The following is a 16301-nucleotide window of genomic DNA, read 5'->3' as shown; positions in this document are numbered from 1 at the left end:
GAACCAGTGGTTCATGCCTGTAATCCTAGCTACTCAGGAGGCTGACAACTAAGGATGTGGTTTGAAGTCAGCTTGGGCAGAGAAGTTTGTGAGATTCTTTTTTTTTTTTTTCGGTCGTGGGGCTTGAACTCTGGGCCTGGGCGCTGTCCCTCAGCTCTTCAGCTCAAGGCAAACGCTCTACCACTTGAGCTACAGCGCCACTTCCGGTTTTCTGGTGGTTTATTGGAGATAGGAGTCTCACGGTCTCTCCTGCCCGGGCTGGCTTTGAACCGTGATCCTCAGATCTCAGCCTCTTGAGTAGCTAGGATTACAGGCGTGAGCCACCAGCGCCCGGCTGTTTGTGAGACTCTTATTTCCAATTAACAAGCAAAAGCTGAAAAAATATATATGTATGATGAATATCTATATAGGATATATACAGATATAATATTTAAGCTATTCTGTCCTATTATTTTCCTATCAGGATAGCACTATGCCCATTTAAGCATAAGTATGTTTCAAAAACTGATAAGTTCATTTTATGCCTTGCTGTGCTTGGAATAACAAGTTTGAGCCTAAAGCATGTTAATGCTCTATCAATGAGCCATAACTCCAGCCCTGGTTACTTTAATATACTATTAAAATTATTTTCATTTCCCTTTTTAATTTAATAGTGCGTTTTAGGACCACATTTCCAATTTAAGATAATTATTGCAATAACATTGCATAGATTCATTATGTGGGAAAAGTAATATAATTTATAGCGTTTAGTTTTCCTAATCATAAATACCTTATTTCTACACTTACTAGAGCTCTGCCTCTCCCCCTAACCTTGTTACAGTGCTAGTGATAGAACTTAGAGTCTATCTCTTTAATGTTCTTTAATACTCTTTAATAATATAGATGTAACATTTTATTTTTATTTTCAGTTTTGCAGTTTTAAAATTATTTTATTATTTTAAGTAGCTGTACAAAGGAGTTCCATTAACAGTTTATGAAACCCTTCCCTTGCTTTTCTCAACTTTACTTTTAAAAGTATCTTTAGTTGTACAAAGGGGTTTCAATTCAACATATCAGCTTCATAAGTGCAGTGTATCTTCATGAATGCCACCATTTTCATCATCATTCTCCACTTCTCCCAAGCCTATCCATCTGCTCATGTTACCTGCTACCAATAAACATATTTTTGTTTGGTTGTCATGTAAATTATATGATTTTCTTGTGAATGTGCTTAGAACTATTTAGTATAATAATTCTTTTTAAAAACTACTTTCACTACTACTAGTCACTACAACTAGTCACTAGCATATGGGTATGACATTAATTTTCTATGCTTAAAAGATGTTTTCATTTTTTCTATACTTTTCTAAGTTTCTAAGCATAATGTTTACAAAGAAGGAAATTTTGTCTACTTTCGGTATTTATAGTTCTTATTTCTAATCACACTAATCACATAATTAAGAAAATGAGCCAGGCATTGGTGGCTTATGCTTTAACCCTATCTACTCAAGAGGCTGAGATGTCAGGATCATGGTTCAAAGCTGGCACAGGAAGGAAAGGCAGTCTCTTATCTCTAGTAACTAATGGAAAAAGCTGGAAGTGGTGCTGTGTGGCTCAAGTGATAGAGTAATAGACTTGAGAAAAAGAATCTCAGGGACAGCACCCAGGCCCTGAGTTCAAGCCACAGAACTGGCCAAAAGAAAAGAAAGAAAAGAAAGAAAAATGAAAACAACAATGCTTAAAGGCAGCCTAACTAAAGCCCATATTTCAACAGAAACAGGTTTTCTTTTCTTTTTTCTTTTTCAGCAGCATTTGGGATCAAACTCAGGATTTTTTACATTTGCTAGACAGCCACCTGAGCCATGCTTCCAGCTCCCTTTGCCTGGGCTGTTTTTGAGGTAGAGTTTCACTTTATGCTCTGGGTTGGCTGGGTTGTGATTCTCCTACCTGAGCTGCTCTAAGTAGCAGGGATGGCAGGTGTGTGCCACTGTGTTCAGCCTTTATGATTTCCCCACACCAGTGTTAAAAAGGCTCATGCCCTATACCTAGCTTTTGGTTAAGATGAATTCTCTTGAGCTCCTTCCCCCCCTCTCCCCACTCCCATCCCTTGGCTGACCTTGAACATTAATATCCTGATGTCTCCCAAGTAGCTAGGGCTACAGGCTTAAGCCATCAAGCGTGGCAGAAATGTGTTGGTGGTGTTGTTTTTCCCCCTTCTTGTTAGGTATGTGACTGTAAATTCCCTTTGTAGTTAAAGCTTGTAGAACTGGATTGAGCTAGGTCTGGAGTTCATATGGTAGAACTGCTTTGCTTAGTAGGTGTGAGGTCTTCAATCCTTGGAACCCTCAAAACAAATCCTCAAACCTGAGCTCTATGCTACTGAGCTAGAGAAATTGCTAAAGATAAATGAGAAGTGCTCTGAGACCATAGGTACACAGAGGGAAGCATGTGAAACCTTAAAGATACCCATTAAAATAGGGGTATCCAAAATCTGAGGATCTCAGTTCGAAGCCAGTCAGGGCAGACAAATTCAGCAACTCATTTCCAATTAGCCAGCAAAAATCCTGGAAGTAGGGCTGGGAATGTGCCTTAGTGGTAGAGTACTTGCCTAGCATGTGTAAAGCCCTGGGTTCGGTTCCTTAGTACCACATAAACAGAAAAAGCCAGAAGTGATGTTGTGGCTCAAGTGGTAGAGCACTAGCCTGCAGCTAAAGAAGCTCAGGAACAGTGCCCAAGCCCTGAGTTCAAGCCCCATGACTGGCAAAAAAAAAAAAAAAGCTAGAATTAGAGGGTATGGCTTTAAAAGTATCTTAAATATACCCCTTAGAAAACACCTTCATTGTATTCTATACTGCCTACCCTTCTTTTACGGTTTTGTTTTGTTTTTCAGTGCAAAGGATTCAACCCAGTGCTGGAGCATGCTGGAAAAGTTCTCTACCACTAGCTGTATCCCAGCCACAGCAGTTCAGTGTTATTTTATTTTATTTTTTCTGCTGGTCCTGGGGCTTGAACTCAGGGCCTTGGCACTGTCCCTGAGCTTTTTTGGCTCAAGGGTAGTGCTCCACCACTTGAGCCACAGCGCCACTTGCCTTTTCTGAGTAGTGTTTTTTGGTTGTTTTGTTTTGTTTTTTGGAGATAAGAGTCTCACAGACTTACCTGCTGGGTTAGCTTTGAACCATGAACCTCAGATCTCAACCTCTTGAGTAGCTAGGATTACAGGCATGAGCCATTGAGCTACCAGTGGTTGGTTCAGTTCAGTTAGTTCAGTGTTGTTGATAGCCCAAATAAAGTTACTTTTAATGCTGTAAGACAATTTGCTAAAAGTTCTATTCTTTCACTACTAGATAATAGCAGAAAAAAAGAAATTAATAAACTAGAAACATACTGAAAACCTAAAATGACTCAAAAGAAAGGATTCACAGATCAGAAGATGTCTTATATGTAAGCACCAATCCTTCTTTAAGAACATCTATGAACTGATTTAATACAGTCAAGGAGATATGCAATTTGTGAGGCTCTATGGATTTATAAAACCATAGGATTAAGTAAACCTTTATTCATAGGGATTAGTTGGGATAAGTTTAATTTTTTTTTCCGGGAGCTATTTTTGGAATTAAACAATTTAGGATGGCTTTAAAGGAATTCCTCTCAGGCTCAACTAAAGCTAGCTTCTGTTATTTACATGTGATGACTGACTTTGGAACAACATACATTATCTCATTCTAGAACTAGTTATAGGGAGCATTTAATATGCACAATCTGTGTACATTTAACTGTATCATAATATATTCCTAATTTATTCAAATTGGGAAATACAAATAATGTATCTAAATAGAGTTCTCACTTAAGGAGGCACAAAGAAATGAGTAAATTAATGTAGGGGTTGATTAGGGAAAGATACCCTATTGACCTGAATGGCTCTGCCTGCTGAGCAGTTTATACACAGTAACTAATTTACAGACTGTGAAAATCTTTTAATTGTTTATTCTCTCTTCCTCCTGAAAAGGTCTTTGAAAACAGTATAATGATTTGTAGCCAGAGACATGGAACCATAGCAATTCATAGAAACAACTTAAAAGTAAGGAAGAAAGGAAGGAAAGAAGGAGAAAGAAAGAAAGAAAGGAAAGAAAGAAAGAAAAAAGAAAAGAAAGAAAGAAAGGAAGAAAGAAGCAAAGAAAAATTCCAAGCTGGGTTGATGGTACAGGTTTGTAATCCTAGCATTCAGGAGGTAGAAAAGGAAGACTGAGTTTGGGGCCAGGCTGGCCTACATAGTAAAACCCTATCTCAGAAAACAAAGCAAAACAAAATCCCAAATTATATAGTATGTGCAGGCGCACTTTGTAAAACATTTATAGAAAAACAAATTGAGTGAAGAACAAAAAAAGCAACAAGATGAATAAAAGCTCTCTGACAGTTTTTGAGGGGGTCCATTAGGTCAAACTTAGTTCTATGACAATTTGAGTCACTTGCTTTGTAACTGTGATGGAAGGTTGTCCTGAGGGTACACAAGTTGTGTACCCTAAATAAATGATACAGCCCTAAATAAATGGATTTTTTGTTTTTGCTTTCAAATGTAATTTTAATATATTAGAATTTTCTTTTTTGAATATCTAAAGTAGGAATAAAAGGCCTAGAAGAAAATTAAAGTATATATGTATATATTATATGTAAATGATTTATAGAGACCTTTGATATATTTATTATATATATACACCTAGGTCATTAGTATAAAACAGTGTTTAACAAGATTCACTAATATCCTATATTCTTTGAAAAACCTGTTACATGATTTCCAGATCAAATGTGGATGCATTTATTAACTTAAATTTAAATATGAGTTGATGTGGCCATCTGAAGATGTTTACTTGAGTTTCACAAGACTTTTTAATATTTAACTAATTTATTAAAACTTTTTTTGTAACCACTCAAGTAAGATTTCATGCTCTGTTTTAAATTTGACATTATTGGACTGTGAAGAGGCTATGCTTTTCCTTTACCATCTTATCCATCATTTAAAGGAAATACCTTGACAGGTTCTGGGAGCATAGAGGGAGTCCACAGCTGTCTTTTTTAAATTCTATGAAGTTATTTCTTCTTTGGAAACTTGTCCACACAAATCTGAATCAAAATATTAAGCTAAAAATCTTCCTTTGGCCATTACATGCTGTTAATTCAATTTTAAAAAAGTCCCTGGATTCTTTTTTTTAAATTTTATTTATTTTTTATTGTGAAAATACTGTACAGAGGGGTTACAATTACATGGGCAAGATAATGAGTACATTTCTTATCAAGCATTGTAGCCTCCTCCTTTGTTTCCCCTTCCCATCCCTTCCCAGCCTTCCCCCCCTATCTTCCCTCCCTCCCCCCCACCAAAGTTGTAAAGCTCGTTTTTGACATGACAACTTGTACATCTCATTGTTGCAACGGGTCCACCTGTATCCTTATCTAAACAAAAAAATCCCTGGATTCTTATGCTAAGCAGAGAACATCCTTGATGGCACAAATTCATTTGATGTTTGAACTCAGGACCTTGAGCTTTCACTCAGCCTTTTAAGGCTAGCACTCTACTACCACTTGAGCCACATCTCCACTTCTGGCTTTTTGCTGCTTAATTGGAGATAAGAGTCTCATTGAATTCTTCTCCCCAGGCTGGCTTGAGTCGTGATCCTCAGATGTCAGCCTCCTGAGTGGCTAGGATTATAGGTATGAGCAAACAGGGCCTGGCTCTAGTCTGCTACTTTTTATTAACTCCTGATCTTGAATATGCTTTTTTCTAACATTCTGTGTGACATAATAGGAAATACTCACAAAACCCTATTGAAAGAGCAAGTAAGACAATTTCTCAAGCAAAGCATTGGTGTAGCTGTTGGATTACCAAGCAGGTTTTGTGATGAGTCTAGTGTTGGTATTAACAAAATATGGTTTGATTTTAAAATATTGCACGATAAACTGTATCAATATTTGGACAATTTAAGGTGAAGTGTTCTTTTCCAAAGTACAAACACATGGTGCTTCAAAATTAAGAAATGTGTAAAAGACCCAAAGTACCAATGGAGTTGAATGTAACAGTTTATAAATAATTCATTGATACGGTTTCAAATTCCATAGCTGAACTAGCCTTTAAAAAAACCCCTCATATGTCAAATTTGGGTTTTAATACCAAAAAATAGTATTGATAATTATCTGATAAAGCTGTTAAAACATTCTTCCCTTTCTAGTTCTCCATTTTTGTGAGGCCAGGGTTTCTGGACTTACTCCAAAGTAACACATGACAACAGATGGGTCACAGACATAGACAGAAGCTCACAGTGTCTTCTGTTAACACAATTGTGGAGATTTGGAAAAGATACAAAATCATGCCACTTTTCTCATGAAATATATTTCTGTTACCAGTAATAATATTCATACCAATGAGTTAATGTTCTCAGAAATATGAGTTTGTTAATATAGAATTAAAAAATAAATTAAGAGTTTTAAGGTTTTGCATCTTTAATTTCTAGAATGATAAGTGTTGATAAATCTAACCCATATAGACAAAATTTCTTTGGTATCATTAATCATTTTAAAACATGTAAAGGATTTTTGAGGTAAAAAGAAAAGGTGAATCTTTAGTCTAAATAAATGCTTTAAATATTTAAAATTATGTTTAATTTTTAATCAACAAAATACATATTTATATGTATATATGGTAAACAATATGATGTTTTGATGTGTGTATACATTATGAACTGGCTAAAGAGAGCCAATTAACATTGCATTATCTCATAACACTGCATTTTTTTGTGGTTAGAAAGAACACTTAATATGTGCTCGCAGCAACTTTGAAGCATATAATATACTAATACATTGCTATTAACATAGCCACCATGTGGTACAATAGATCTCTTGAACTTAATAGCTCCTCTTATCTAACTGAAGTCTCTTTTCTGTTCTTTCTTTTTTTCCTTCTTTCTTTCTTTCCTTCTGAATTTATTTATTTCTGAATTTCTTTTTATTGTTGATCATAGGGTTTGAACTGCACTCTGTCCCTTAGCTCTTTTGCTCAAGGCTAGGGCTCTACCATTTGAGCCATAGCACCACTTCTCTTACTGAAATTTTACATATTAGTCCTCTTTTAGATCTTCTGTCTTTAGGGAAACAAAACCCAGCCTTTCCTTTTCTTTCTTTCTTTGGTGCCAGTACTGTCATTTGAATGCAAGGCCTGGGCAATGTCCCTGAGCTTTTGGTGATCATGGCTAGCACTCTACCACTTGGGTGACATCTCCACTTTTGGCTTTTTGGTGGTTAATTTGAGATAAGAGTCTCAGCCTTTCCTTCCCAGGCTGCTTTGGAATCTCAGGTCTCAGCCTCCTGAGTAGCTCAGATTAAAGATGTGGACCACCAGGGGCTAGCATGACAGCAAGTCTTTTTTAAGAGCATATGTCTGAATAAGCATGATTGGTATTGTGTAGATTGCTTGGGATTACAGCCTCAACATTCACTACATATGTGACTTTGACCAGACTATTAACATTATACGTTGTTAAATTTGTTAAATTGCAAAATGAGAATATAGAAAAATAATGAAATAATACCTCAGTATTGTTAGGATTAAATGAATATTTACATCAAGTCTTTGAATTTTGGCACCAAGTAGGTATTTTGTTTTGTCATCATTTTGAGTCTTGGCACTAAGTGTGTGTGTGTGTGTGTGTGTGTGTGTGTGTGTGTCTGTGTGTATTCCCATTATTTATAACTGCCTCTTGAGTTCATAGAAATAAAATATGAGTAAAACTTTACATATCATATGAAAACTTCAGATTTCTATACAAACATTTTTTTTGGTCCGTTATGGGGCTTGAACTCTGGGCCTGGGTGCTGCCCCTCAGCTCTTCAGCTCAAGGCTAACACTCTACCACTTGAGCTACAGTGCCACTTCCAGTTTTCTGAGTGGTTTATTGGAGATAAGAGTCTCACAGACTTTTCCTGCCTGAGCTGGCTTTGAACCATGATCCTCAGATCTCAGCCTCCTGAGTAGCTAGGATTACAGGCGTGAGCCACCAGTGCCCAGCCAAACAAGTAGTTTTTAATTATTATTATTTTTTCTTCATGAAATTATAGGGAAACATTTTAAGGGAACATTTGTATTTTTTTTCAAAAGAAAAATAGATAAAACTACCTTTTCTTGTTTGTGGGGAAGCACTGTATTTTTTGAACTTTGGCAATATTCAGTCTTATGGCTTAGAATTAGAATTATTTTTGTGCTGGTCCCTTCTTATTGAGTGAATCTGTAAGATTAATATCTACTGGTGTTAGTTTATGTTTTAGTGTACTTGAAGGAAAGGGGTTAATTTCATTTTCTTCGTGGGATTTGAACTCTGTGCGTGCTAGGCAAATCCTCTATTACTTAAGCCATAGCACTTGCCTAAGGTAAAAGGTTAATTTAAGACATTGAATATTTTCTATTTTGACACAAATTAGTCAAAAATGTTTTAGTGTTAATGGAAAAGGAGGGAAATCATTCTTATTGAGAATAGACTATCATAGGGTTCACTATGCAGTTACTTGTAGTAATCTTTAATCTTCATAATCATTCTAAGAGGTAGGTATAAGTAATTCTCTTTTATAGTTGCAGAAACTGAGTCTCAGAGAACTTTAACATTCTGAAGATGGTGAGATGAAACAGCAAAAAAACTAAACCATTTTTAGGCTGAGAGAACAGGAGTGATTTTCAAATATGGCCAATAAAGAACATTGGACAGAATGTTAAAGTTTTTCTCTAAAGTTAAATCCAGAAGTCTAGTGTTGGTTGCTAATACCTGTAATCCTAGTTACTCAGGAGGCTGACTTCTGAGGACTGCAGTTTGAAGCCAGCCTTGGCAAGAAAGTCCATGAGACTCTTCTCTCCAAATAAGCACCAAAAAAGCCAGAAATGGTGCCAGGGCACAAGTGATAGGTGATAGTGTTGAGAAAAATTTTTTTAGGGGGAGTGGGGCTGGGAAGGTGGCTCAGTGGTAGAGCGCTTGCCTTGCAAGCCTGAGGCCCTGGATTCCATTCCTCAGCACCATATAAGCAAAAAGAAAAAAGCCGGAAGTGGTGCTGTGGTTCAAGTGGTAGAGCGCTAACCTTGAGCTGAAAAGCTGAGGGACAGCGCCCAGGCCCAGAGTTCAGGCCCCATAACCGGACTCAAAAAAAAAAAATTTTAGGGGGAGTGCCCAAGGCCTGAATTCAAGCTCTAAGACTGGTACCAAATACACACACACACACGCACACACACACGCACGCACGAGCGCACACACACACATTCCTGGATTTGTTTCCCTGACAAGCCTCCAACTTGCTCGAAACATATAGAATAAATCGGATAAGTTCAGAGGATTTTGAAATCTTAGATCCATTTTTCTGTGTGCACTGTTCTTTAATCATTAAAAACAATTACATGGCAAAACAGCATAGATAAACTAAGCATCTAAAGGGAAAAGTTTTTTTTTGTGTGTGTATGACATACTAATACCTGCCAATTCAATTAGAAAAATAGGAAAAAAAATGAGCCCACAATTATCCACCTTTGAAGCATAGTACCCATGCCTTGCAGAAGAAAGAGCTAACTCACAAGAAGTTCATTATTATAATTTGGGTCACAAAACACCAGGTTCTCATGTCCTGTGAGATTCCTGGATGTATCTTAGCAGAAGGGTCTAAACAGTGATACTTACATGCTTCACGCTAAGAGATCACCAATGTATACACACTAAGCAAGTGTGAGTTGTCCATGACTCGTGTAATAAATATCATCAAATGATGTGACCTTTGTGTCCTTCAAAGTGCTGCTTTGTCAAATTGACCTTACAGTTTGAAATTTATGAGTATTCTCATGTAATGTCTTCTAACGTATATGGTTTTATGACTCAGTCATAAAACTTCCTTTTTCTTTCTGTAGATTTTTAACTTGAAAGTTTCTTGCTGTAAAACATCGAGTCTCACTGTAAATTAATCACTACTGTGAATCCAGACCACAAATTTTGGTGTTACTATGAAATATGTTATAAGACTTTTGGTACCAGCTTTATATTTAGCCTATTTGTTGGCTTAAATAACTACATTAATTGTCAACAATGAAACTTAATTCATATCAGGTGAACTTGAACATTGCATCTGGGATCTGTTAAGACTTGATGCTGTATGAGTTTATTTCCACAAGGAAAGGAAAAGCATTTTTAACCACAGCTCTGATTCAGAAATCATTCTGAATTCAGTTGCTTTGTAGCATCTTGGACCTTGTCCATGTATCAATTATTATAAATCTTCCTCCCACTTGCCCTTCCAATTTGAAATAAGTACAATGTGTTTTTATCACTCCCAAAGTATCTAAATTTGCATATTCTACTCCAGAGCATTTTGTTTTACATTTGCAAACTTCAGATTCAATTTTTCCCCCAAAATAATCTATCTTCCTGTGAAGAATTGCATGTAGGACATTTTGTTGTTAATCGTTATTTAAATTATTAACTGGCTTTTTTCAGTTCCCTGGAAAACACTAAGTATTTTCTCACAATTTGTCTGGCTTGTCTGGCTTTGGACAAATGGATTTGGAAAATCATATTGCAATATGAATCCAAAACATCAAAATTTGTTAAAGTGTCAAGTAGCCAAATGGTACCAATTTCAATAATGGCACTGCAGTGTTTTCCAGAAAGACAATTTCTGTTTTAAATTCTGCTTTTTTGGCCAACATGTATGGTTGATGTATTTGTTCCAGAGTAAGACAGTGAGCCAGCAGTATCTGAAACCTTTATCTTTTATTTTTGACATTTCAGCTGCAATTTCCTTCTTTTATTAGATTGCTTATTGACATGGTTTTACAGAGAATACATTTGATAATATATTCCATACATTTTAGAAAGATTATATCATATCATTTGTATTTATGTATGACACAAACCTAGATTGAGCACTGTATTTAGGTCAAATATTATTTGTCCTTTACTCATTCCTTTGCATTGATTAAGCATATATAAAACCAGGCTTCATGAAAGAGTATAGAGATGAATCAGAAATTTACTCTAATTTCTCTTTATTAAAATTACTGAAAATATTACATAGATAGCTAAAGGGTGGAGGGGAGAGAAAAAATAGTAAAAGTAGATGTGGTCAAATATTAACATTTGGCAGATAAGTGGTAAAGTGTATAAAGAAATTTTAAAAAGTGTTCTTTGAGCATGGTAGGTACCACCTTACAATTAAATACAAAAAATACCTTTGAATGTCTGCCTTGAAAAAAACAAAGTAGTTCAGGTGCGAAAGGAACTGAGCATTGTGATGTGTGGTCTACTGCTCAATTGAGGGATTCCACCTTTGCTCTCCACCTCTTCACTGACTCTTCAGAACTGAAGAAACACTCCATAATGTATAACATGAAATCCTTTTTTATTCCCTTTGGAATACCAATTTTTAGACTATGTATTTAGATTAGATCCCATAATTAAAGCAAGTGCTTTATACAATTATACAACACACATGAGAGAATTTACAAGGGGTAACCCTGTAAGTTGCTTGTACAGGTCTTACCAGCTGCTATGCAGTGGCTTAGACTGATCTCTTTTGCATCTACTCTCACTTAAAACTGTCCAACCTCAGCTTTGTGCTGCTGGCCCATCCTCTTAGCTACTAGGAAGCTGAGATCTGAGAATTGTGATTCGAAGCCAGACTGGGGCAGGTAAATCAGCAAAAGCTGAAGTGGAGGTATGGCTCAAGTGATAGCATTATTAGCTTAGAAAAAAAACCAACCAACCAAACAACCCAAATCCACAATTGTGCAGGGCCATGAGCTCAAGACCCAGGACTGGCACAATAAAAACAAAAACAAAAATAAATATCCCTGCCCATTCTACTCAAAGTGTGAACAAGTTAAAAGCTGGTCTTCTTCTGTCTTTCTCATCTTTATATGTCCAGCGGAGACTTTGTATATAATAAGTTATGCAATTCATGCTTGTTGGTTGCATGAATGAATGAATAAATACAGATTCAGTTTTTTAAAATCTGTCAAAGTTCTTCAAAGTGGTTTCTCTTACTTAATTCCCCACATAAAGCCAATAGTGATCTTTGTGATACTGAGTTAATCTAGAGGGTAAACTTTGATCTATATAATTCTTTATGATAGACTTTTCCATTAAAACTGTCATGTGTAAACTGTCTTTAGGAAATGGTGACGGAAAAATTGTCAACAAGAAAGCTGATCTGAAATGTGGAGAATATGAGTGGTTATCATCTATCTTTAGCATGTGATTAATTAACCTATGTGATTATGTTTTTTAGAAACCACAAGTCATTTATACACACACCCACTTTTCAGATGACATTTGGGGAAAAATATAAAAGACATGTAAAGATATAAAGGAAACACTGGAAAACCTCTAAGATTCCATAATGCCACTTTGTCTTTTTGTTTTTGTTTGAATCATCTAAATTCATATTATTATCACTTATATGAACACTGCCACTGCTACTGGATGGTACACAAATATTCAGATTTTTGTTTTCCTCATCATTCTGAAGGTTATCTCTCCGGTTGCTCTAAAAATCAGGTGACAGCCATTTCCCATGATGCCTTAAGGGCTGTCAAACTGTCCATCAAGCTGTCACCTGACCAATCGTTCCCATAGTTCTTTTAGACTTCCAATATGATAAATTGAAAGGCACTATTATCTGTCTGTTGTGAAGGAGAGCTGTTTGGGCTTTGATAAGATATCACTACTCCCAGGTGAGAGGCGGCTGACAGCCCGTCCAGAAAAACAACACAGAGAAACAGAGGAGCAGAGGCTTACAAACATCTGTTGTCATTATTTAGGGTTTTGCTTTGCTTTAAGTTTCTAACTCATGCTTAGATAATGCAGAAAAAGATACTGCACTTTCTAGCTTGCAAACAGCGATTGCTTCTCTTTTCATCTTAGGGAAAAGAATCTTAAATTGAAAATATATTCACAGACCTTTCCATTTCATGGCAAACAGGTTTCCTACTCTATAACCAACATGTCTTATTTTCCTGCTGATGACATCATTTACTTTTTACAAAAAGAAGTGTCTCAGAACAAGTACATTTTACTGTAACAAATAAATGAAATTTGGTGCCAAAATACAATAGAACTATTTACTTCTGCCTGGGTGGTCATTATTAACATACCAGTATACAAGAAGTACGAACAGGCTTTAGTGTAGGCATGTATTGGTTTCTATTTTAGTAATGAAGCTTAACAAGTACAATATTTTATGAGAAATAGGTTTGTTACATGTATTCAGGGCTTTACTTGTTAATTGCTCTGAGTTATACTAATATAAATCTGAAGCCTTGAATTTCTACCCAAGGAAGATGAATGTGGGACAAGACACTGCCCTTTAAGAACCAAAGCTCTAGTCAGAATTGAGCTAGAAAACCCATTTGTAAAACTCAGAGGAGTTTTCTGGGGAAAATTTGCAGAAACAATCTTATGTTTAGGATTTAATTCTTTGGACTTACAAAAGAGTGAATAGCCAAGTAAAGACTGAGTTCTTGAATTCTTACTACATGTAAATATAACTCTATTTTGTAGAGGGTTACTATTTTGTGTATGTGTGTGTGTGATTTTACTTTCCCCCCTCGTCCTGTTCCTCTAATGATATGCACAGAAAGGTTTTTGTTTTTGTTTTGTTTGTTTTTTAATGTGTCTCTGTGCCCTTATACACCACCATTTTCTGAGCTAGCGAATGTACCCTTTGGAAATCACTGAGGAAAATAATCTGTTGTTGTTTATTGTGGTTTTAAGCAGAGTAAAAGTATTGTAGTTAGTACTGCTAATATCACCACCTTGTGTACAAATATTTTTTTGCATGCAGTTTCCTAATGTCATTAAGCAGTATTGTAATTTCATTACATAGTAATGTAGCACTTCGATTACAGACATTTAAATAATCTTGTAATTCAGAATCTGAAAAAAAACCATCGTTTATTTTTAGTCTTTTATAATTAATTAACTACTTCATGTTCCTCTGTGTTCATATAAGAAACAAAAATGCCCAAAGGCCTTAAGAACTAAGGATTTGTCAAATGACTCTCTGAAATGACACAAGAAATTAAAAGTAAAACAAATTAAAATAATTAAATTTCTCAGAGATTCATACTAATACCAAAGGTGTGCATAGCCAGTGTCTAGAGTATCTAATTGCTGAATCTCAAACTAAGTTTATCTCTGAGTTCATTGATAAGGGTATTTCTAACTTGCCCAGAAGGCTAAGGTTGAAAATTATTAGTTACTTGAAAGTATTATTTTGATCTCTGTCTAAAGATTTTGTGAATCTTTTGAGATTCTGAATGTCAAATGCTTTTTTTTAAAGGGTGGCTCTTGATATATCAGAGCTCCACATCAAATCTTATAATTTTCAATAGTCCTTGGAGAACAATGAAACTAACTGTACCCTGTTACTTTTCCCAAATGAAATACTTTGTGGTTCAATGAAGTAGGTAGTGACTAGAGGGGCAAGGACCATAATATCCAATAAATATGGAGGAGGGAGGAGGTCTAAAATAAGGAACAAATAAATGTATTCCTATTACTTTTTCTCTCACAGTAAAAATTTTCCAGGAAAAAAGACAATCTCATGTTTAGATTTTGCTGTTAGGTGTGTGAAGTTATCTTCAAAGTTATTAACTCACCACTGCAGCAAAATTGCTGTTATTAGCTGTTGAAGGTAGCATCCAACAATTTTTGAACTTCTAGAGTTTTTCTACTTATAGAAAAAAACTGGAGTATATGATTAAAAACTTTAGAAATGATGCCAAGTACCCATGGCACACATCTGTAATCTTAGGTACTGAGGAGGCTGATGACATCTAGAGGATCACAGTTCACAGCTATACTGTAGCAGTACTAACTACAATATTTTATTTTGCAATTTGGAGGACCATGGTTCTTTTTTTTTCCCAGAGAAGAAAAGTCTGTCAGACTCCATCACCAAAGTCACTGACAAAAAGAGGGAATGGTGGCATGGGTTGTGATAGAGCACTACCTGAGAGTTGAAACAAGCTGAACAAATGCAAGTCCCTAAGTTCAAACCTACATACAAAAAAAATCATGTTCTAATTATGCCAGACAGAGAAGAGCAATTTAGATTTGCATGTTTGTGTGTTCCTGATTATCAGAAAAACTTGGATGTGTGTGTGTGTGTGTGTGTGTGTGTGTGTGTGACAGCCAGTCCTGGGCTTGAGCTCAAGGCTTGAGTGCTGTCCTTGAGCTTCTTTTACTCAAGGCTAGCACTCTACCACTTGACCAACAGCTCTACTTTTGGTGCTTTTTCTTTTTCTTTTTCTTTTGTGGATAGTTTATTGGAGCTAGGAATTTCCTGGACTTTCCTGCCTGGTTTGGCTTTGAATCACTTCATGCTGCAATCCTCAAATCTCTGCCTCCTGAGTAGCTGGGATTACAGGCATGAGCCACTGGTGCTTGGCTATCCTTGGATACTTTTAAGTAGAAATTCACTCTATAAGCCTAACAGGTCTTGTGATATTACTAATTAGTGATTAGTTTTCTTCTATGTTTGATTGCTTAATAGGTTATTTTATTAGCAGATTAAGAAAATCTTGAGATACTAGGTAGTTTTGACCAAATGAATTTGGAAGTATTTTAATAATGACAATTTATTTCCTTACAAGTAGACTTGAATTTCCATTCTTTTGTTTTCTGGTGGAACTGGGGGTTGAATGGAGTCAGGGCTGCATGCTTTCTAAGTGAGTGCTCTACCATTTGAACCACACTGTGTCCTTTTGGCTTTTAAGTTTGTTTTTCATATCTGGTATCTGATTTTCGCCTGGGCTGGCCTGAAACCTCGATCCTCCAAAGCTGCAATCTGAGTAGCTGAGATTACAAGCACTTTCCACTATCCCTGACACTAAATTACTTTCATGATGAGAACTTATCAAATCCATTAATTATGGAAAGGCTATTAAAAGGAGATGGATTTTCTCTTTTCTCTTTCTTCATTTTCCTTCCTTCCTTCCTTTCTTCTTTCCTTCCTTCCTTCCTTCCTTCCTTCCTTCCTTCCTTCCTTGCTTCCTTCCTTCCTTCCTCCTCCTCCTCTTCCTTTCTTTCCTCCTCTTCTTCCTCCCTCCCTCCCTCCTCCTCCTTCCTTTCTCCTCCTCCTCCTCTTCCTCCACTTCCTCTTTCTCCTCCTCTTCCTCCTTCCTTCCTCTTCCACCTTTCTTCCTTCCTTCCTCCTTCTCCTTCCTTTCCTCCTCTTCTTCTTCTTCCTCCCTCCTCCTCCTTCCTTTCTCCTCCTCCTCTTCCTCCCCTTCCTCCTCCTCTTCCTCTTCTTCC

Source organism: Dipodomys ordii, unplaced genomic scaffold (assembly GCF_000151885.1).
Source record: "Dipodomys ordii isolate 6190 unplaced genomic scaffold, Dord_2.0 Scaffold162, whole genome shotgun sequence".
Classification (NCBI taxonomy): Eukaryota; Metazoa; Chordata; class Mammalia; order Rodentia; family Heteromyidae; genus Dipodomys; species Dipodomys ordii.
This window is presented reverse-complemented; position numbering follows the sequence as displayed.